General features: G+C 41.6%; 1 long non-coding RNA gene across 2 annotated transcripts; it reads left to right on the forward strand.

Annotated features, from left to right (window-relative positions):
• Positions 1–1,186: 1,186 nt before the first annotated feature.
• LOC135563544 (uncharacterized) lies at positions 1,187–22,201 on the forward strand. Of its 2 annotated transcripts, XR_010460364.1 has the most exons (3): positions 1,187–1,581; positions 20,034–21,024; positions 21,312–22,201. It is a non-coding gene; the product is annotated as an uncharacterized LOC135563544 (long non-coding RNA). The 2 variants fall into 2 exon arrangements; XR_010460363.1 differs by lacking the exon at positions 1,187–1,581 and having other exon boundaries at positions 7,035–21,024.
• Positions 22,202–22,968: the final 767 nt, after the last annotated feature.

Below are 22,968 nucleotides of genomic sequence, written 5' to 3' on the forward strand. Positions count from 1 at the left end.
CTGCTAACTAAACAAGCCAGCTAGTTGACTTACAACGTACATATTAAATTAAATAGGGTAGCTAGTTGTTTCCACATAAGTACGTTTAAATCATAGTGGCAAATAAAACACGAAATTGTCTAAAGAACTTGAATGTTCCGACTTTGTTGCCTAGCGAGCTACCGAGGTGGCTGCAGTTGTTGAAGAAGCGTTCCGTCCACTAGATTATACGTCACACTAGAAACATCGCCTGAAAGACACATATCGCATCTGCTGTCTGGAGGGAGTAAAACGCAGTTGAGGAGGGAAAACTTTTTTTCTTCTTCATTGAATTTTAATATTATAAACAGTTTAGGGAAACGTTTTTTTCTTCTCCAATAAATAAGAATATTACATCAACACGTACAAAGAGCAACAAGTGTAGTTTGATTAGTTAAGATTTTTTTATGAGAATTTAAAACAAACTCAACATCTACTCCACATCTGTATTCTTGATTCAGTCAAATAACTAGATATCAAAATTATCACCTAGTTATTGATAACCTTGATAAAGATTAGCAAAAATTACTGTATAAAATAAATAAGTAAACTTTACCCACTACCAGGATATTTTAGCCCAAATCCTGGTTACCTCTCTGCTAGGAGGCTGAAACTTGGCCATAAGTCGATCTTCCAGCAAGGCATCAACATCCACAAAGAAATGGTTAATTGGGCACAAAATCAACATTTTCAACGGCCACCCCAGTCTTTGGACTTGAACTCCATTGATAATCTGTGGTTTGAATTGAACAGGGCAGTCTACAAACGCAGACAAAATAAATTAAGAACCTGGAGAGATTCTGTAAGGAGGAATGGTCTAAGATCCCACCCAATGTGTTCTCTAATCTCATAAAACATTTCACTGTCGTTTTCCTCCCAATGGGAGGGTGCTGGAGAATTTAAACATGGGTGTCAATAATTCAGACCCTTACCTTTTGAGAATTACATGTTAAACTAAATCTCTTTCTCTGAGCAATTGTATTAGCATAAAATAATATAATTTCCCTTTTTTTGTTGGTGTAACAATCCATCATATAGATGTATATAATGAACAGACTAGGTCCATACTGCTTCTACGTGGTGTAACAATACATCATATAAATGTATATAATGAACAGACTAGGTCTGGTGTGCGACTTTAAGGCAATGCTGCTAGTGTGACGTATATTCTAGTGGACGGAACCCTTCTTTCAACAGCAGGAACATGTAGTCAGCCAACTCGGTAGCTTGCCTAGCCTAAAAATCTGAACCAATAAAGCTCGTTAGACTCTTTAGTGTATATTAGCCACTGTGTTTTAAACCCATTGCTGTCGTCTAGTTAGTTATCCGTTTTAATTTCATATTTACGGTGTTATTGATATTATTCAGCTAGCGGGCTGGTTAAGTTAGCATTAGCCTAGCTAGCTAACGTTCCCGAAGATGAGTTCACTAAGCTACTCTCCTGTTAAAGAAGATGAGGTCTGCTGGACGGAGAAAGAGGGTCTCGTCAAAGAGGAGGAGGAAGAGAAGGATGTTACAATACAAAAACAAGTAGAGTGTGAGGCCGTTACAGTGGAAGAAGAGGTAGGCACGTTAAGAGTGAAAGAGGAGGCAGAGGAGAATGCAGTTTTTGGAGTGAAAGAGGAGGAGGGGGAGATGACTGCCACATCCAAAATGGAAGAAGAGGAGGAAACTGAATATCTGGGCCCGGTTTCTCAAATGCATCTTAAGGCGTCCGATGGGATGGTTCCAATGATGAACTTTGCCATAAGATGGTTTTGGGGAACCGGGACTCGATTAACACTAGTAAGAACTGTCATTAAAACAGAGGCACAAACTCTGCAGTTGAACTGATGTTTGGTGTTAAAGGGTAAATATGCAATAGCTACATTCCATATTTGGACTTCCAAATTATTTATTTATTGCCATTTATTCTTGGGGAATATAACACATGCCTCATGAGCTTAGTTCAACTGTTGTACCCCATCAGATCCCCAAATAAGCTTGTTTACTCTAATGTTTAGAAACAATGTAAATCAACACTATATAGCCTCAACATGGTTAAAACTATAATGTTGATATCATGAATGGTCAGTCCTTGCATCCATAGGTCTGTTTATGAATTTGAGAGTAGTTACATTTCTCCATCCCCATCATCATCTTATTACCAAAACACTTTGTTATTGTTTAAACTGCAGATTGGTTGATGGGGCTTTTTTAAAGGGACTACCTAGGTTTTACATAGCAACAAAATGCCTGACCTGAGTCTTGGTTTGGTAAACAGCTGAGGGAAGGGGGCTGGAGAAATGTAACCACTCAAATTCATAGAGAAAGCTATTGTAGAAACCGTAACCCAACACCTAGCGAACTCGTCAAGAAGTTCAGACATCTTGGCGTAACAGTTATAAGGTGTTGGCTTGACAGTCACTGGACCCAGGTTTGAGTTCAGCTCAGGGCTACCCCCAGAATTCACTACACTATGAATACAAGGACTGGCCATCCATGATGTCATAATGATAGTTTAACCAGGTTTCTATGCTATATAGTATATTCTAGAATTCTTCCATGATGTCATAATGATAGTTTAACCAGGTTTCTAGGCTGTATAGTATACTCTAGAATTCATCCATGTCATCATAATGATAGTTTAACCAGGTTTCTAGGATATATAGTATATTCTAGAATTGCCAGTGTAGATTTCCTGTGGGGATCAAACTGTTTAAGTCATTGTATAATATTCAGCCATTTTTCTTCATACCATTTACATTAAAGGTGAAACATACCTAGATTCAGAAACATTCATTATTTCTTTAAGTTAATGAATTGGTTTGAAATGTTTGTTTTAAAACCTTCTCAAAGTTGGTGCCTTGACAGTTTTGTAAAAATGTTTTTACCATAAATCACTATTTTAATTTGTTTTAAATTGAACCTTTATTTAACCAGGCAAGTCAGTTAAGAACAAATTCTTATTTAGAATAATGGCCTACCCCGGCCAAACCCGGACAACGCTGGGCCAATTGTGCAGCACCCTATGGAACTCCCAATCACGGCCGGTTGTGATACAGCCTGGAATTTAACCAGGGACTGTAGTGACACCTCAAGCACTATATCCTATCCTAGCCACATGGGAGCCCAACATTGACTACCGTTGGCTGGCATGCATAACTTCCAGTGAATTAAGCTTACTGGTGTTCCCCCAGCATTAGGGCAACCCCATTCCTATTTTAAATTCCTGGAGATTATTGGACATTTTCCAGTACCTTTAGAATTGTCCAGTTTAGAATTGTACTGTTAGAAGTAGGTAGCAGAATCAATATAGTTAACCATTAGACATATGTGATTGTGCAAAGCTGGATCAACACACCTGGTCATTCTGGGTCTTGTGAAGGCCTTCGGACAGAAACACTGGTTAATCATTTGTAAGCACCATAGGCTTGGACTTGTGAAGGCCATTGGACAGGAGCATTAGTTAATCAGTTATAGGCACCTGCAATAGGAGTGTGCATGTCTGTTTATTTTTGTGTCATTGCAATGGTCACGCCACCAATAGAATCTATGCCCTAATGTCTGAGCCAATCAGAGAATGGAAACTAAGCAGAAAGATAAGGGTGGCCAAGGCTAAAGGGTATTAATCATTTACATAAATGGTAGTGACTAGGTTATGTAAGGGAACACACCCCTGAAATGTACAAAAATGAATGGGAAGTCATTGGCACTGGACAAACCATATACACGGTGTCCAACACCACTCAATTAGGCGTCGTTTCATTCAAAGTTGATTGCAAATGGCAAATGCCAAGTGTAACACTTTAAAAATCCAAAAGATGGCGAGTGCGCTCCACTGTGGTTTTTCATATTGCAAACATCCAAAAGTAAAATTTTGAAAAACGGAACATTTTTTCTAAAACGTATCACCCCCTTAAAAAAGTGCTTTCTGGACCGTTTTTCAAAATTCTTTCGATTTTTGTGTCAATTACACATGTATAAGAAATGTATCAACATACTTTAGTCATATTTTATTATCATAATTTAAATTTTTTTTTTTTTTTTTTACTTCTGCATAAGGCATATGTTTTCTCCTTTTGCAATATGATTTCATAGGAAGTCAAAAGTCGAAAATGTGAACTTTTTTTCAAAAACGTATCACCCCCTTAAAAAACTGCTTTCTGGACTGATCGATTTTTGTCAATTAATCATGTGTAAGAACTGTATGAATATACTTTTGTCAAATTTTATTATCATATTTTATTTTAAATTACTGTTATTATTTCATCAGGCATATGTTTTGTCCATTTGCATCGCTCGTTGTGTTGATTTCATCATGTCCATTTGGTGATGTTTTTTTCACTGTTGCAAATGCACTGTGCATTTGCAAAATGGTTCAATGGGCATTTACCCTCACGAATTTGGCATGCTCAAAAATCCTGCAGGAATGCGAAATTGACTGGCCCGATGAACTCGGGATGGCTGGGCAGTGATTATGGTTCCTCTCCATCACTCCTTGGGGTTGATTTCAGAATGTCACTTTGGTGATGGTACCTCACTGTTTAAACATATTGCAAATGGACAAAAGTCACCAACAAGTCACCGTCCATCAGTCAATTAGATATCATTCTGACACCAAACATATATAAACTGACACCACACCCACTTTTTCCAACTCGTTTAGAAGCCAACTATCACATACTTCAGAGCTGGCCCAAAATTCGCAACGCCTTCTGTTCAAACCATAATAAAACGTAAAACATGTAGTTATGTTCTAGCTGCGGGTCCAGTTCTGACATTATGTGTAGGCCTATGTGAGGTGACCCCGAATCCCAAGTTTCGGCTTGATAGGTCATTTGGTGCCCGAGCAAGACCCTAATTGGTGCTGAAAATCCATGCCTTTTTTCCATGCCTTGCTACGGGGTCCTTGAATGAGCTATCGGACAGATGGGCCGAGGCGGTCGCAATGCACCTAGTCTTGCGATTCTGGGACATTTCTAAATGTCGGCATTTTCGTGAATCAAAAATTATTTGAAGTTATTGCAAATGTACGAGGCTGTTTCTCGGTCCGAGAACCTTCTAGAGCCACGTAACTCACCACGCACTATCGACCTGAGGTCTAGAACAGGTTTATAAAGTTTCGGAACTCTAGGTCTGACGGTTTTTTAAAAGTTCCAACAAGGTTAACTAATGCAGGCAGTGTATGTCTCTACGCACCCCAATGTGTCCCTTCTTCCAAGCTGTGTGTGTGTGATTTAGTTTTTCTTTGACATTTTATGGGAGTCATGAGTCATTAGGGTTGCCTAATCGAACATATGAAGTTTTGGAAAGATCTGACTTTTTTAACCCTTCGAAACAGCCCCTGTGACACCAATTATGGCACTTATAAGCTATAAGTAAACACATCTTTCTTGGGGTATGCTCTTACAGAATCCTGAGTTTAAAGCCTTTATGTTAAGAATTGACTGATCTACACAGGGTTGAATGCAGTCATTTTCACATTTGCAGGTTATGTACATCAAAATACCTTTTGGGTGAATTTAATCACTTCCGGTTGCTCCAGGAAGCTTAGAATCGACACAGGTAGACCTCATAGTGGCCTGATGGATTGTCATTGAAGACAGGTTCATAAGGCATTATTAACCCACATAGGCTCTAGGTTGAATTTAGGGGAGCAGGCAATGTATAGGGGGAGAGATATCATTGTAATCTGTGAGATCAAAAAACCCTGTTTTACTGTTAAGGGTTAATGCCACACGGTCAAGGTTAGGCTTGCACAGATCGAGAGGACCTTAGGAACATTCCTGTGGTTGAATTGTCCTTCTAAACCTAACGGTTCCACCGCTGTCCCCCAAAAGCGCCTGAAATTTAGGGCCAGGCCTAATTTTGAGCCTGATTCTTTTCACTGTTGCTGCACTCAGAGCGAGCTACGGTCAAGCGGGGCGTCTCGTTGAACTCGGCACACTCTGGAGACTATGGTGATGCCATTTTTAGTGTTGATTTCAGAATGCCATTTTGGTGATGGTCCCTCTCCGTTTAAACATATTGCAAATGTACAAAAGTCAACTAGCAAGTCAGTGTCCATCAGTCAATTAGATGTCATTCTGACACTAAACTGATACCATCTGACACCAAACCCACTTTTTCCAACTCATTTAGAAGCCAACTATCACATATTTCAGAGCAGGCCCATAATTCACAGCGCCTTCAGATTAAAACATAATAAAAACGTAAAACACATAGTTACGTTCTAGCTGCGGGTCCAGTTCTGACATTATGTGTAGGCCTATGTGAGGCGACCCCGAATCCCGGGTTTTGGCTCGATAGGTCAGTCGGTGCCCGAGCAAGACCTTAATTGGTGCTGAAAATCCACTTTTTTCCATGTCTTGCTATGGGGTCATTGAATGAGCTATCTGACAGAAACGTTTGGGGTCCGTCTCTATGGTCCGAGCCGGTTTCAATGCACCTAGTCTTGCGTCTCTGAGACTTTTCTAAATGTTGTCATTTTCGTAATGGTCAAAATGAATTGAAGTCATTGCAATCGTACGAGGCTGTTTCTCGGTCCGAGAACCTTCTAGAGCCATGTAACTCACCACGCACTATCGACCTGAGGTCTAGAACAGGTTTCTAGGTCTGACGGTTCTTTTTTAGCTCAAACAAAGGTAACTATTGCAGGCACTGTCTGTCTCTACGCACCACACTGTGGCCCTCTGTCCTAGCTGTGTGTGTGTGATTTTTTTTCTTGGAAATTTTATGGGAGAAATGACTTATTTACACTTCATGGGGGTTGCCTAATCACACGTGAAGTTTTGAAACGATCTGACCTTTTTAACCATTTGAAACAGCCCATATGACACCATTTAAGGCACTTCCGGTAAGGCACAGGAAGCTATAAGTAAACACATATCCTGATTGGCGTATGCCTTTACAGAATCCTGAGTTTTAAGTCTTTATGTTAAGAACTGACTTATTTACGGAGGGTTTAGTGAGTGTGTGTTATTTCAGAAAATCACAGAAATCTCGCATCTGAGCTCCTGGATCTGTAACTGTTTTTGAACATCACCAATTTGACATTGTACGATTTCTCTTAAATGACAATAGATAAATGCATGGTTCTTTTTATATTGACACAGTAGTTCTTTTACTTTTACGTGAAGCGGAAAAATTATTGCTCTATTTTCATTTTGGACCTTTAATCCCAGAAAAATGGCCATAACTCAAAAACCGTTGAGGCCTAGACGCCATCTTGTTCGGGGCCAACTGCCCATTATGCCAAACCTACGCTCACCAAGTTTCGGCCTCTAAATATTTTCCATTTAGGAGATAAGGCCACGTCGTGATTGGTGATGTTTTGTACATTTATTTTTTGTACATTCCATTCGCCCTCTTGTGGGATTTACCGGGACAGCGGAAAAATGACCAAAATTTGATTATTTTATCAAACGGAAACCGAATGTCCGAGAGAGTTCGTTTGATGACTTCCTTGAAGATCCGACCCTGCCGCACGGCCCGACGCCGTCCGCAAATTTTAGAAACGTTTTCGGACGTCTAGTAAGGGACCGTACATTTGCAATGTGGACTTTCTCACTAACCATATGGCAAATGTCAAAATGTTCCCTTAAGGTATGTAAGTGGGACAGTTTTTTGTATTCTGAAATGCACTCTAACTACGTCACATTTAGTGTCTCATTATGTTGCAATGGGAAAACAGTATTCATGGGCACAGAAATCCTAAAAAAATTCAGTTTTCTAAATCCAATGGTTCTAACCGAGAGTCACCTTAACTTTAACACCCAAATCGGTACTGTCATTATCGCAGTTCTTCAATAATTAAACATAATACTTAATACTGTAGCTGTTTAGTTAGTCGCATGTTCAACTATCATCAGCTGATCCAGGAAATAATTTTCTGAATGACAACATCACGACATGCAACAACAATCAAAGTGCTTCTTCATTCATTACACCGGTAAAGACAGTTATGCCATGCTCCACGTTGGATCCAACATCCCTTACAAATTTATGTTTATAATGTGTTATTGTCTGCTTGATTTACAGTAGGGTCTCGTTAGTCTGTTTGGACACAGAGATACTTTGCTCGTAATGTGTAGAAAACTGTTCCTTGATGGATATGCTATTGTACAACACACAAAGCAATTTTTCTTTATTCAGGACATTTAGAATGACATCACGTTACAGAGTAGCCTAGTGGGATTATTCACACAATTAACTGGTGATCAGGTTATGAAATGTCATGACAAAGACATTTTAGTTTCCTTGTTTCACCTGAAATATACAATTATATATAGTATTAGGTCTATGTTGTTGTAAGGTGAAATTATGGCTCCTACAGTAGGTCTATGTTATTGTTAGGTGAAGTGGGGCGGCAAGTGGGTCGACAGGTAGCCGAGCGTTGGGCCAGTAACTGAAAGGTTATAAGATCGAATCCCCGAGCTGACAAGGTAAAAATCTGTCATTCTGCCCCTGAACAAGGCAGTTAACCCACTGTTCCTAGGCCGTCATTGTAAATACGAATTTGTTACTGACTTGCCCAGTTAAATAAAGGTAAAATAAAAAGTTATGGGTCCTACAGTAGGTCTATGTTGTTGTTAGGTGAAGTTATGGGTCCTACAGTAGAGCTATGTTGTTGTTAGGTGAAGTTATGGGTCCTACAGTAGGTCTATGTTGTTGTTCGGTGAAGTTATGGATCCTACAGTAGGTCTATGTTATGGATCCTACAGTAGGTCTATGTTGTTGTTAGGTGAAGTAATGGGTCCTACAGTAGGTCTATGTTGTTGTTAGGTGAAGTTATGGGCCAATTTGTTAAACACTTAGTGTACAAACCCTCATTGTCAGGTTGATGGCAAAGCTAGCCAAAGAGCATTTTACTTGAAGTGTTTTTTTAAAGTATAAATCAGTCGATTTGCGACAATAACACAAACATTTTAAGCAGGATATTCAAACAAACCTTACAATTATAATCCAAAAGTAATGTGAAATGCACTCATAAGCAACCTGTTGTCATGACTTTGGCCTCTTTGGGTATAGCAAGCCCCATCCCCCTCTCCCTGCCTCCCCCTTGCCTCCTTCAACTAGGTTGCTGTGGTCAGAGAGACGTCGTAAATTCCTGAGAAGACCCTGCCACAGGGCCACACAGTATAGAGAGAGTAGATTTTCATGGAGAACAAAGGAATTCCTTCCACCTCACGGAACTTGAGGTACGAACAAATTTCATGTTCCCGGAGAAAGTATAAAAGATTGGCGAAGAATACAGCTACGAACTGGTCCGTTTGTCACAACTTGGGGAAGCTCATGGGAGACGGTGTGGGCACATTACTATAACGCTGTTTATATAATAGCCTCAGATATTATGTTTACATCTAATTGTGGTATAAGATGAATGAGTGAGTATGATACTGTTTGCATAATTGTGTAATATGATTTTGGACTGTTTAATGAAGACAAATACAATTTCCTTTTGATTTGAACTAAATCAGAGGACCGCCCCTGATCCCAGTTAGGGTCAGACATCCTGGGACAGTCCCTTTTCGGCCCTTCCGAATAAAACCCCCACTCGGGTTATCGATCAGCAGACCGAGCTTAACTCAATTACGAGATGGCTAAAGGTTGCAGACCATGTTTTTATCCATTAGGAGGGGGACAAAGGTTGTAGACCATTGCTGAATCTTTTAACCATACCACGTGGTTAAACTCGAAGACTATCGATACCGACAGAATAAGAACAAGTCTTTGATATTAATTACTAGTCTGCAGCTAGGAATTCGGTATCATTGAACGCAAACAATGACAACCGCCGAAACATCCATTCTATAACGAATGTCACTCTGAACTATCCCCTCTAACCACAACCAAGAGGGAGAGAGACGGACAATTCTATAAAAGACGCAAACTTTTCACCAGCGATCAAGACAACACACTGAGCGTAAATATATATATTGATTGCAATTGTTCCCGAATGAGTGAGTGTTCATGTGCAAAGGATTAGCATTTCAATTGTTATAATTATCACTTTGTTGTGACTTCTTAGTCGACCCCCACTTCCCCTTTTGTCTAACAAGCCGCCATGCCGGTTTAGCCCACTAGGGCACATTCTCCTATCATTACATATACTTTGTTTGTTTGTTTATTTGTTTATGCATTTCTGTGAATTACTTAGTCAGTAATAAATAAATTATTTAAGACAATTGATGTATAGATGACTCATAGTGAAGACTAGGTTCGTGCGGATAACCAACAATTTACGACGTTTGGAATGAGACTAACGTGAGGTAAAGAAATTAATTAATTAATTCGAAGACTAATTGATCAAATCAAATTTATTTATATAGCCCTTCGTACATCAGCTGATATCTCAAAGTGCTGTACAGAAACCCAGCCTACAACCCCAAACAGCAAGCAATGCAGGTGTAGAATCACAGTGGCTAGGAAAAACTCCCTAGAATGGCCAAAACCTAGGAAGAAACCTAGAGAGGAACCAGGCTATGTGGGGTGGCCAGTCCTCTTCTGGCTGTGCCGGGTGGAGATTATAACAGAACATGGCCAAGATGTTCAAATGTTCATAAATTACCAGCATGGTCAAATAATAATAAGGCAGAACAGTTGAAACTGGAGCAGCAGCACGGCCAGGTGGACTGGGGACAGCAAGGAGTCATCATGCCAGGTAGTCCATGGTAGAATTAGAGAGATCATACTTAAATTCACACAGGACACCGGATAAGACAGGAGAAGTACTCCAGATATAACAAACTGACCCTAGCCCCCCGACACAAACTACTGCAGCATAAATACTGGAGGCTGAGACAGGAGGGGTCAGGAGACACTGTGGCCCCATCCGATGATACCCCCGGACAGGGCCAAACAGGAAGGATATAACCCCACCCACTTTGCCAAAGCCCCCACACCACTAGAGGGATATCTTCAACCATCAACTTACCATCCTGAGACAAGGCCGAGTATAGCCCACAAAAATCTCCGCCACGGCACAACCCAGGGGGGGGCGCCAACCCAGACAGGAAGATCACATCAGTGACTCAACCCACTCAAGTGACGCACCCCTCCTAGGGACGGCATGAAAGAGCACCAGTAAGCCAGTGACTCAGCCCCTGTAATAGGGTTAGAGGCAGAGAATCCCAGTGGAAAGAGGGGAACCGGCCAGGCAGAGACAGCAAGGGTGGTTCGTTGCTGCAGAGCCTCTCCGTTCACCTTCACACTCCTGGGCCAGACTACACTCAATCATATGACCCACTAAAGAGGTGAAGGTTGAGACCGAGTCTGCGTCTCTCACATGGGTAGGCAGACCATCCCATAAAAATGGAGCTCTATAGGAGAAAGCCCTGCCTCCAGCTGTTTGCTTAGAAATTCTAGGGACAATTAGGAGGCCTGCGTCTTGTGACCGTAGCGTACGTGTAGGTATGTACTGCAGGACCAAATCAGAGAGATAGGTAAGAGCAAGCCCATGTAATGCTTTGTAGGTTAGCAGTAAAACCTTGAAATCAGCCCTTGCCTTGACAGGAAGCCAGTGCAGGGAGGCTAGCACTGGAGTGATATGATCAAACTTTTTGGTTCTAGTCAGGATTCTAGCAGCCGTATTTAGCACGAACTGAAGTTTATTTAGTGCTTTATCCAGGTAGCCGGAAAGTAGAGCATTGCAGTAGTCTAACCTAGAAGTAACAAAAGCATGGACTACTTTTTCTGCATCATTTTTGGAAAGAAAGTTTCTGATTTTTTGCAATGTTACGTAGATGGAAAAAATCTGTAATTGAAACAGTCTTGATATGTTTGTCAAAAGAGAGATCAGGGTCCAGAGTAACACCGAGGTCCTTCACAGTTTTATTTGAGACGACTGTACAACCATTAAGATTAATTGTCAGATTCAACAGAAGATCTCTTTGTTTCTTGGGACCTAGAACAAGCATCTCTGTTTTGTCCGAGTTTAAAAGTAGAAGGTTTGCAGCCATCCACTTCCTTATGTCTGAAACACAGGCTTCTAGTGAGGTCAATTTTGGGGCTTCACCATGTTTCATTGAAATGTACAGCTGTGTCATCCGCATAGCAGTGAAAGTTAACATTATGTTTTCGAATGACATCCCCAAGAGGTAAAATATATAGTGAAAACAATAGTGGTCCTAAAACAGAACCAGAGGACAAACCGATATCTTTCCGACAGATAAGATCTAAACCAGGCCAGAACTTGTCCGTGTAGACCAATTTGGATTTTCAATCTCGCCAAAAGAATGTGGTGATCGATGGTATCACAAGCAACACTAAGGTCTAGGAGCACGAGGACAGATGCAGAGCCTCGGTCTGATGCCATTAAAAGGTAATTTATCACCTTCACAAGTGCAGTCTCAGTGCTATGATGGGGTTTAAAACCAGACTGAAGCATTTCGTATACATTGTTTATCTTTAGGAAGTTGCTGCGCAACAGCTTTTTCAAAAAGAATTGAGAGGAATGGAAGATTCGATATAGGCCGATAGTTTGTTTATATTGTCTGGGTCAAGGTTCGGCTTTTTCAAGAGAGGCTTTATTACTGCCATTTTTAATGAGTTTGGTACACATCCGGTGGATAGAGAGCCGTTTATTATGTTCAACATAGGAGGTTCAAGCACAGGAAGCAGCTCTTTCAGTAGTTTAGTTGGAATAGGGTCCAGTATGCAACTTGAAGGTTTAGAGGCCATGATTATTTGCATCATTGTGTCAAGAGATATAGTACTAAAACACTTGTGTCTCTCATGATCCTAGGTCCTGGCAGAGTTGTGCAGACTCAGGACAACTGAGCTTTGAAGGAATACGCAGATTTAAAGAGGAGTCCGTAATTTGCTTTCTAATAATCATGATCTTTTCCTCAAAGAAGTTCATGAATTTATTACTGCTGAAGTGAAAGCCATCCTCACTTGGGGAATGCTGCTTTTTAGTTAGCTTTGCGACAGTATAAAAAATAAATTTTGGATTGTCCTCAATTAAGTTGGGAAAATAGGATGATCGAGCAGCAGTAAGGGCTCTTCGATACTGCACGGTACTGTCTTTCTAAGCTAGTCGGAAGACTTCCAGTTTGGTTTGGCGCCATTTCCGTTCCAATTTTCTGGAAGCTTGCTTCAGAGCTCGGGTATTTTCTGTATACCAGGGAGCTAGTTTCTTATGAGAAATGTTTTTAGTTTTTAGGGGTGCAACTGTATCTAGGGTATTGCGCAAGGTTCAACTGAGTTCCTCAGTTAGGTGGTTAACTGATTTTTGTCCTCTGACGTCCTTGGGTAGGCAGAGGGAGTCTGGAAGGGCATCAAGGAATCTTTGTGTTGTCTATGAATTTATAGCACAACGTTTTATGCTCCTTGGTTGGGGTCTGAGCAGATTATTTGTTGCAATTGCAAACATAATAAAATGGTGGTCCGATAGTCCAGGATTATGAGAAAAAAACATTAAGATCCACAACATTTATTCCATGGGACAAAACTAGGTCCAGAGTATGACTGTGACAGTGAGTAGGTCCAGAAACATGTTGGACAAAACCCTGAGTCGATGATGGCTCCCAAATCCTTTTGGAGTGGATCTGTGGACTTTTCCATGTGAATATTAAAGTCACCAAAAATTAGAATATTATCTGCTATGACTACAGGGATAGGAATTCAGGGAACTCAATGAGGAACGCTGTATATGGCCCAGGAGGCCTGTAAACAGTAGCTATAAAAAGTGATTGAGTAGGCAGATTTAGTGGGTCTCATGGTGGGTGTCTTTTAGGTCCCAGTTGTTGTTACTAGTCAACTTTCAGTGAACACCCCCATAGTGTCATTCAGAACCCCTCCTAAAACCTGTTTAGTTTTGGTTGTTGTCAATGACTCTTTGTTAGATCCCTCTTCTATGTAAGGGACATTTTTGGTTTTCTTGCTGAGAAACACAAACAATGTACATCCAATTCAATGGTATTTCCATAGAATGCTCATTAGTCTTTCAGTTGTTAATCTTCTGTTTTTTATCCACTTATGTTTAATTGGTAAATAATTGTTTATTTTCATTTGTATTTGTTTTTTTCCTGTGAAGCCATTGTGTTGCATCCATGTCTGAAATGTGCTGTATAAATAAAGCTTGTTTTGATATTAACATGCAAAACAAATTAACCCAATGACTGACCAATCAACAGAATCTTGCTAAACCAATTTACAAATATGTGCTAAAGCAACGCATATCTTAGTACGAAAAACAGTTTCTTCCACTATGTCAATATAGTACATGGTATGTCCATTTAGTATCACTTTTCAACCAACCCAGTGCATTTGTTGAAAATTGGGAAAAAAGTTGAAATCAACAATCCGTCAAAGGATTCAACTATTGAAAACTGAAACAAACAAATGGATCAACCAGATCAATCCCACTTTTCCAGCCTGCTGAAGGCGTGGTGGAGTGGTAAACACCATCCCCGGCTCTACCAGAGCGTTGAGGTGGTCTCCCACAGCTCTGCTTATGTCATGTCATGCATAAGCAATGTAAAGAGTAGTGGGGAAAAGTACATTTTACACAAATTACCTTCACAATAGCAAAGAACAAATGTGTGCCTGAGAGGAAATGTACTTTCATACAGCCAAAAGGGGTGGGAAATTACACCAATATCAGTGGACAATTTGTACTCATGTAAATAAACATAGATGGAACATATTCCCTTTTGCTGACGTGATGAACCGCTAAGGGGACGTAAATATTTACCATCTAAACCACACTTCTACACCTCTCTGGCTGTAGAAGTGTTCTTCCTAGCCAGTCCCTCAACAGCTCTCTGACTGAGCTCCACCCTCACTGGGTCTTCAGAGGAGAGGAAGGCTGAGGGATGGAAGGATCAGTCAGTCAATAAAGTGTAGAGCTGCTGTCTATGCTGTCTGACAAAATCACTATTTTAGTAGTTAAATGAAGTAAATAAGGATATATGACTGCTGAATACCAACTATCAATCAATCACTTATTACTTCCGGCGCCGACAGAGATGGCCGCCTCGCTTCGCGTTCCTAGGAAACTATGCAGTTTTTTGTTTTTTTACGTGTTATTTCTTACATTGGTACCCCAGGTCATCTTAGGTTTCATTACATACAGTCGATACAATATAAGAGCAGCGTCAACTCACCATCAGTACGACCAAGAATATGTCTTTCGCGAAGCGGATCATGTGTTCTGCCTTTCACTCAGGACAACGGAATAGATCCCAGCCGGCGACCCAAAAAAACGACTTCGTAAAAGAGGGAAACGAAGCGGTCTTCTGGTCAGACTCCGGAGACGGGCACATCGCGCACCACTCCCTAGCATACTTCTCGCCAATGTCCAGTCTCTTGACAACAAGGTTGATGAAATCCGAGCAAGGGTAGCATTCCAGAGGGACATCAGAGTAATGTCACTGTAACGTTCTTTGCTTCACGGAAACATGGCTCACTGGAGAGACGCTATCGGAGTCGGTGCAGCCAGCTGGTTTCTCAGCGCATCACGCCGACAGAAACAAACATCTTTCTGGTAAGAAGAGGGGCGGGGGCGTATGCTTTATGGTTAACAGGACGTGGTGTGGTCACAACAACATACAGGAACTCAAGTCCTTCTGTTCACCTGATTTAGAATTCCTCACAATCAAATGTCGACCGCATTATCTACCAAGGGAATTCTCTTCGATTATAATCACAGCCGTATATATTCCCCCCCAAGCAGACACATCGATGGCTCTGAACAAACTTTATTTGACTCTTTGCAAACTGGAATCCACATATCCCGAGGCTGCATTCATTGTAGCTGGGGATTTTAACAAGGCTAATCTGAAAACAAGACTCCCTAAATTGTATCAGCATATCGATTGCGCAACCAGGGCTGGCAAAACCTTGGATCATTGCTATTCTAACTTCCGCGACGCTTATAAGGCCCTCCCCCGCTCTCCTTTCGGAAAAACTGACCATGACTCCATTTTGTTGCTCCCTGCCTACAGACAGAAGCTAAAACAAGAAGCTCCCGCGCTGAGGTCTGTTCAACGCTGGTCTGACCAATCTGATTCCACACTCCAAGACTGCTTCCATCACGTGGACAGGGATATGTTTCGTATTGCGTCAAACAACAACATTGACGAATATGCTGATTCGGTGAGCGAGTTCATTAGAATGTGTGTTGAAGATGTTGTTCCCATAGCAACGATTAAAACATTCCCAAACCAGAAACCGTGGATTGATGGCAGCATTCGCGTGAAACTGAAAGCGCGAACCACTGCTTTTAATCAGGGCAAGGTGACCGGAAACATGACCGAATACAAACAGTGTAGCTATTCCCTCCGCAAGGCAATCAAACAAGCTAAGCGTCAATATAGAGACAAAGTAGAGTTACAATTCAACGGCTCAGACAGAAGAGGTATGTGGCAGAGTCTATAGTCAATCACGGATTACAAAAAGAAAACCAGCCCAATCACGGACCAGGATGTCTTGCTCCCAGGCAGACTAAATAACTTTTTTGCCCGCTTTGAGGACAATACAGTGCCACTGACACGGCCCGCAACCAAAACATGCGGACTCTCCTTCACTGCAGCCGAGGTGAGTAAAACATTTAAACGTGTTAACCCTCGCAAGGCTGCAGGCCCAGACGGCATCCCCAGCCGCGCCCTCAGAGCATGCGCAGACCAGCTGGCTGGTGTGTTTACGGACATAGTCAATCAATCCCTATCCCAGTCTGCTGTTCCCACATGCTTCAAGAGGGCCGCCATTGTTCCTGTTCCCAAGAAAGCTAAGGTAACTGAGCTAAACGACTACCGCCCCGTAGCACTCACTTCCGTCATCATGAAGTGCTTTGAGAGACTAGTCAAGGACCATATCACCTCCACCCTACCTGACACCCTAGACCCACTCCAATTTGCTTACCGCCCAAATAGGTCCACAGACGATGCAATCTCAACCACACTGCACACTGCCCTAACCCATCTGGACAAGAGGAATACCTATGTGAGAATGCTGTTCATCGACTACAGCTCAGCATTTAACACCATAGTACCCTCCAAACTCGTCATCAAGCTCGAGACCTGGGTCTCGACCCCGCCCTGTGCAACTGGGTACTGGACTTCCTGACGGGCCGCCAACGTTTGGTGAGGGTGGATAACAACATCTCCACCCCGCTGATCCTCAACACTGGGGCCCCACAAGGGTGCGTTCTGAGCCCTCTCCTGTACTCCCTGTTCACCCACGCGTGGCCACGCACGCCTCCAACTCAATCATCAAGTTTGTGGGCGACACAACAGTGGTAGGCTTGATTACCAACAACGACGAGACGGCCTACAGGGAGGAGGTGAGGGCCCTCGGAGTGTGGTGTCAGGAAAATAACCTCACACTCAACGTCAACAAAACTAAGGAGATGATTGTGGACTTCAGGAAACAGCAGAGGGAACACCCTCCCTATCGACATCGATGGAACAGTAGTGGAGAGGGTAGTAAGTTTTAAGTTCCTCGGTGTACACATCACAGACAAACTGAATTGGTCCACCCACACAGACAGCATCGTGAAGAAGGCGCAGCAGCGCCTCTTCAACCTCAGGAGGCTGAAGAAATTCGGCTTGTCACCTTCTACAGATGCACAATCGAGAGCATCCTGTCGGGCTGTATCACCGCCTGGTACGGCAACTGCTCCGCCCACAACCGTAAGGCTCTCCAGAGGGTAGTGAGGTCTGCACAACGCATCACCGGGGGCAAACTACCTGCCCTCCAGGACACCTACACCACCCAATGTCACAGGAAGGCCATAAAGATCATCAAGGACAACAACCACCCGAGCCACTGCCTGTTCACCCCACTATCATCCAGAAGGCGAGGTCAGTACAGGTGCATCAAAGCTGGGACCGAGAGACTGAAAAACAGCTTCTATCTCAAGGCCATCAGACTGTTAAACAGTCACCACTAACATTGAGTGGCTGCTGCCAACACACTGACTCAACTCCAGCCACTTTAATAATGGGAATTGATGTAAAATATATCACTAGCCACTTTAAACAATGCTACTTAATATAATGTTTACATACCCTACATTATTCATCTCATATGTATACGTATATACTGTACTCTATATCATCTACTGCATCTTGCGTATGCCGCTCTGTACCATCACTCATTCATATATCTTTATGTACATATTCTTTATCCCTTTACACTTGTGTGTATAAGGTAGTAGTTTTGGAATTGTTAGATTACTCGTTGGTTATTACTGCATTGTCGGAACTAGAAGCACAAGCATTTCGCTACACTCGCATCAACATCTGCTAACCATGTGTATGTGACAAATAAAATTAGATTTGATTTACTTAGATCATGTATTTTCAGGTAGAAATGCATCTTTGGGACATCCCTAGCCCATAAGTTGACATTTAAAATGGTAGAGGTTAGGGTTTAGGGTAGAGATGTCCTAGGGATCCCAGATATCATTGATCATTGTGCATTTGTAACCGATGTGAAGTGGCTTGCTAGTTAGCAGGGTGCGTGCTAATAGCGATGGGTAACGATGGTTCGTAGGTGTCAGTTGTTGATGTGTGCAGAGGGTCCCTGATTCGAGCCCAGGTAGGGAAGAGGAGAGGGAGGAAGCTATATTGTTACACATTCTTCGGTCTCTTTTACGTATGATGTGTAAAAGAAACACAGACAAGACAAGTAGACACGCAGGTCATTATGGTCATTGTAGTTTAATAATAGCATCTAATTATGCCAATCTGTATGTGGGGTTGTTAGAGAAGAATGTGATCGACAGCCCTAACAATCCATTTTAGCCAATGAGGCTCTGAAAAAGGCTTCATTGATGACGTGTTCCTTCTATTCCAGGGGACAGCAGAGGAACTTCATTGATTCCACTCCTTCATCAATACAAGCATTGAACATCTGAAATTCACCCTCACCTTTGATGAGCATGAAACAAGTTATCTGGACATTTTGATTAAGAGGGAGGGGAGTGGCTTTAGCACAGACCTATACAGGAAGCCGACGGACAGGAATTCCCTGTTACGCTGAGACAGCTTCCACCCTACACCCCTAAAAAAGAGCCTCCCCATCAGCCAATACAGTTGCATACACAGGATTTGTAGTACACAGAGTGACTATGACAAACAAGCCGACTGTCTGGATGAGTGTTTCAGACAGCGGGGTTACCCAGAGGAATGGCTGGATGACGCAAGGGATCGTTATAAAAATACAGTGGTGTAAAAAGTACCCAATTGTCATAATTGAGTAAAGAAAACATTTAATATTTCATTTTAATTTTGTAAATTTAAAACAGAAACATAGCTGTTTCGTGGCTACGACTAAGTTAATAAGTCATTAACCAGACTGTGTTGTTACACTGGTGAGTAAAAACTCATGCTTCCTACACTTTACCTTGTTGTCTGAAAATAAAATATACATTTTACTCAACTGCGTCCAGTCAGCAGATGGACTAGATGCTGCTTAGGCCGCCCGCTGTGACTCCGTCAAGAATTCTGGAGAGCAAGTTTGTATGAAGGTCTGGTTATTAAATGGGTACATAGTTCAATAGTAATATCCTCTAAAACGCTCTGGTGACAAACGTTGCTGTTGTATTTATCACTGTAAAAAAACAAACTCCAAATGCATTTATAGGTAGCTAGCTAACAGCCATGGAGGAGGGTGCAAGGATAGCAGACCCAACTGTCAGTGAGAGAGGAGGCTATTCTGGATAGGACAGGTACTTTTGTGTTGTTCCAGTCCCTAGAAGTGAGGACGGAGATAATAGTAACATAATATTCAGTGTGGTGTAATTTGACTATAATGAAGTCTGTTTCTTGTGAGGTTTTCTGTCCCCAGATAAAGAGCGCTATGAAAGCCAGTCTACATATGAAGAGGTTTATGTATTCATTTGTGATGCTATCCTTGATATGCTGCTGTTATTGTCACATGCTACACATGCACATATGTGTGCCCATGCATCTATCAATCCAATGTTATCATGATTTGTTATCAGGGATATTACACTTTAGTAATCCACAATGACCTGGAGATGTAACAGTCTAATAATTACATTGTCTTTCATATTCCAACAGATACCTTGTAACTGGAGATTCCTCAAAACGATTTCCTACAGTTAATGTGTAGGGCACTGCAAGGTTGGGTGACCAGGGTCATCTGGGGCTGCCTCCTGGAGGATTTCAGGTGTGTGAAGGCTACCTGTGTCCTGCGTAACTTCATGAGGATCGACACGAGAACCAGGAGGGGATCTGCTGCTCGCCGCCATGTCCCAGAGGAGAAGTCTGCTGCTCTGCAGGATGTTTCAAGGATGGGGTCCAACAACGCAGCAAGAGAGGCATTCCATGTGCAGGAGATCTTCACCTCCTACTTCTTGAAAGAGGGTGCTGTTTCCTGGCAACACCATAGACTACACTATGCACAACCAAAGGCTCTTTTAAAAGCCATTCACATTGCAATAAGAGTATTCTTCCATTTACTTAGGTATGTCAACTGAAGTTATTCAATTCACAGTTTCTCTCCCTTGATTTCTACTTCTCAGGTGAGGGTGCTGTTTAGTTAAGGGTGTGATGTCTGTGCAAAAAACAAAACAGGCTATTTTAAATCACCCACATTGAAAAAATGTAGAACAATTAGACACCCTATAACCCACACCTACACACTCATGTATCAATCTGATTGATGGATTGTGTTGTGCAGTAAGCAGGTTCAGATGTATAACTGTGGCTCCTTCCACCTTCAACGAATAGGCAAGAGGGCCAACCATGGAGAATAGTAAGACACTTCATTATTTCTATAACTACACTATATTGTTTGTCCTTGTGTGTCCGTTCATGTTTTTCAGCATAATGTCCTCTGCAGCCACTTAGTGTGGTGTGGACACCAGGTGAGGCCACACACAGATTCCTGTTGAACACTGTCACTACCTCATTTTCTCAATAACAGTCTCTCTCCTTTACTTCATCCCTCTCTCCCCTTCTCCATAAATCCTCTAGGTTATATCAGCTGTGTCGGTGAACCCCTCCTGCATCTGAACTGGCTACAATAGAGGGCACAGCATGATCAGAGGTGAGAGGTCACTTGGTCAGGTCAACAGGATGTATTATTAAAGAGATGCTTTACGTTGAAATACAGATAGATGCAGTAGTCCCAGAGTAAATGATCCAAGGTCAGTTTATATTATACAGGAAGTATTATTAAAGAGATGCTTTACATTGAAATACAGATAGAGATGCAGTAGTCCCAGAGTTAATGATCCAAGGTCAGTTTTGCATTTCACCTCCTGATTGATGACTAACAATGTTAGAATAAAGAATAAAAACACAAGGCTTAAACATGCTCTCTCTCATCTGCAGATATGTTTTGATGTGAGAGGATGCCAACCCCCAGTCCCATCATCACCACCTCACCTGCTTTTAAGATAACCTTTGGGCTGATGAGAGACACTATTATGTAATTGTGATGAACTGAGAGAATATTTAGGTAGCACTGTGATTCATTAATCATGTGATGCCTTCCCTGCTCCTATGTTCTTACCTCTTTCCCTTTCTGTCTTTTACACCTCTCCTTCCACCTCCTCTGTTTATATAATTCACAACAGATGTTCATTGAAGTACAGTTTGAACTTGTATTTATAACATTTGGATAATGAGCTTTTCAATAAAGCGTTTCACGTTTCACATACGATGAAAATTACAGGTCTCTATCATATTTTTAAGTAGGAGAACGTGCACAATTGGTGGCTGACTAAATACTTTTTTGCCCCACTGTACATGATCAGTGAATATATTAAATGTAAAGGCTACAATGTAGAGATCTCATGCATAATAATAACTACATGTACAGTGGGGCAAAAAAGTATTTAGTCAGCCACCAATTGTGCAAGTTCTCCCACTTAAGATGAGAGAGAACTGTAATTTTCATCATAGCTGCTTACCTATTGCAGATTCAGTCTTCCCAGCCTGGTACAGGTCTAGAATTTTGTTTCTGATGTCCTTTGACAGCTCTTTGGTCTTGGCCATAGTGGAGTTTGGAGTGTGACTGTTTGAGGTTGTGGACAGGTGTATTTTATACTGATAACAAGTTCAAACAGATGCCATTAATACAGGTAACGAGTGGAAGACAGAGGAGCTTCTTAAAGAAGAAGTTACAGGTCTGTGAGAGCCAGAAATGTTGCTTGTTTGTAGGTGACCAAATACTTATTTTCCACCATAATTTGCAATTAAATTCATAAAAAATCCTACAATGTGATTTTCTGGATTTTTTTCTCATTTTGTCTGTCATAGTTGAATTGTACCTATGATGAAAATTACAGGCCTCATCTTTTTAGTGGGAGAACTTGCACAATTGGTGGCTGACTAAATACTTTTTTTGCCCCACTGTATATACGACTTGCATCCTTGGTACAAAATGATATTATATTCTACTCAATCCATGAGCTTCATTAATGTCATCCAGGCTGTTTTGAAGTTGATACAACTGGCTATGATAGCTGAGGTTCATAGCTAGGTTCTGTACTAATATATATACCAAACGTTCGGGTCCATTACACAGATCGGCTAGATAGCTAGCTACACATCCATAGGCATACAGGTATTATAATCATCCACTGCACAATAAGCAAGAACATAGCTGGCTACGTTATTTCATCTATCTGCATGGCAAATATCAGCAAGGCAAGCTCACAAAACTGCACATTCAATTTCCAGTAAATTCTTCAGCTAGCTAGATTCTATACATCCCCTGTTTCACAAAACGACAGCCAGGTTTGCTGGTCATTTCAGGAGTCCCTAAAACAACCAGAATGACAATTTCATACTTATGTCACAACACCCATAAAGCCAGCCAGCTAGCTGGCTAATGTTAACTAGTCAACTAGCTTGCTAAATCTCGATTTTCGTAATTGAACTTTACATTTAAAAAATGCATAATCGTTTGTGTCTACATTAACTAACATTCCTGTCAACTGTACATGTGTCTGCTTCATTCGTTATGACGTTATAATCCCTTACA

This window comes from Oncorhynchus nerka, linkage group LG21 (genome assembly GCF_034236695.1).
Source record: "Oncorhynchus nerka isolate Pitt River linkage group LG21, Oner_Uvic_2.0, whole genome shotgun sequence".
Classification (NCBI taxonomy): domain Eukaryota; kingdom Metazoa; phylum Chordata; class Actinopteri; order Salmoniformes; family Salmonidae; genus Oncorhynchus; species Oncorhynchus nerka.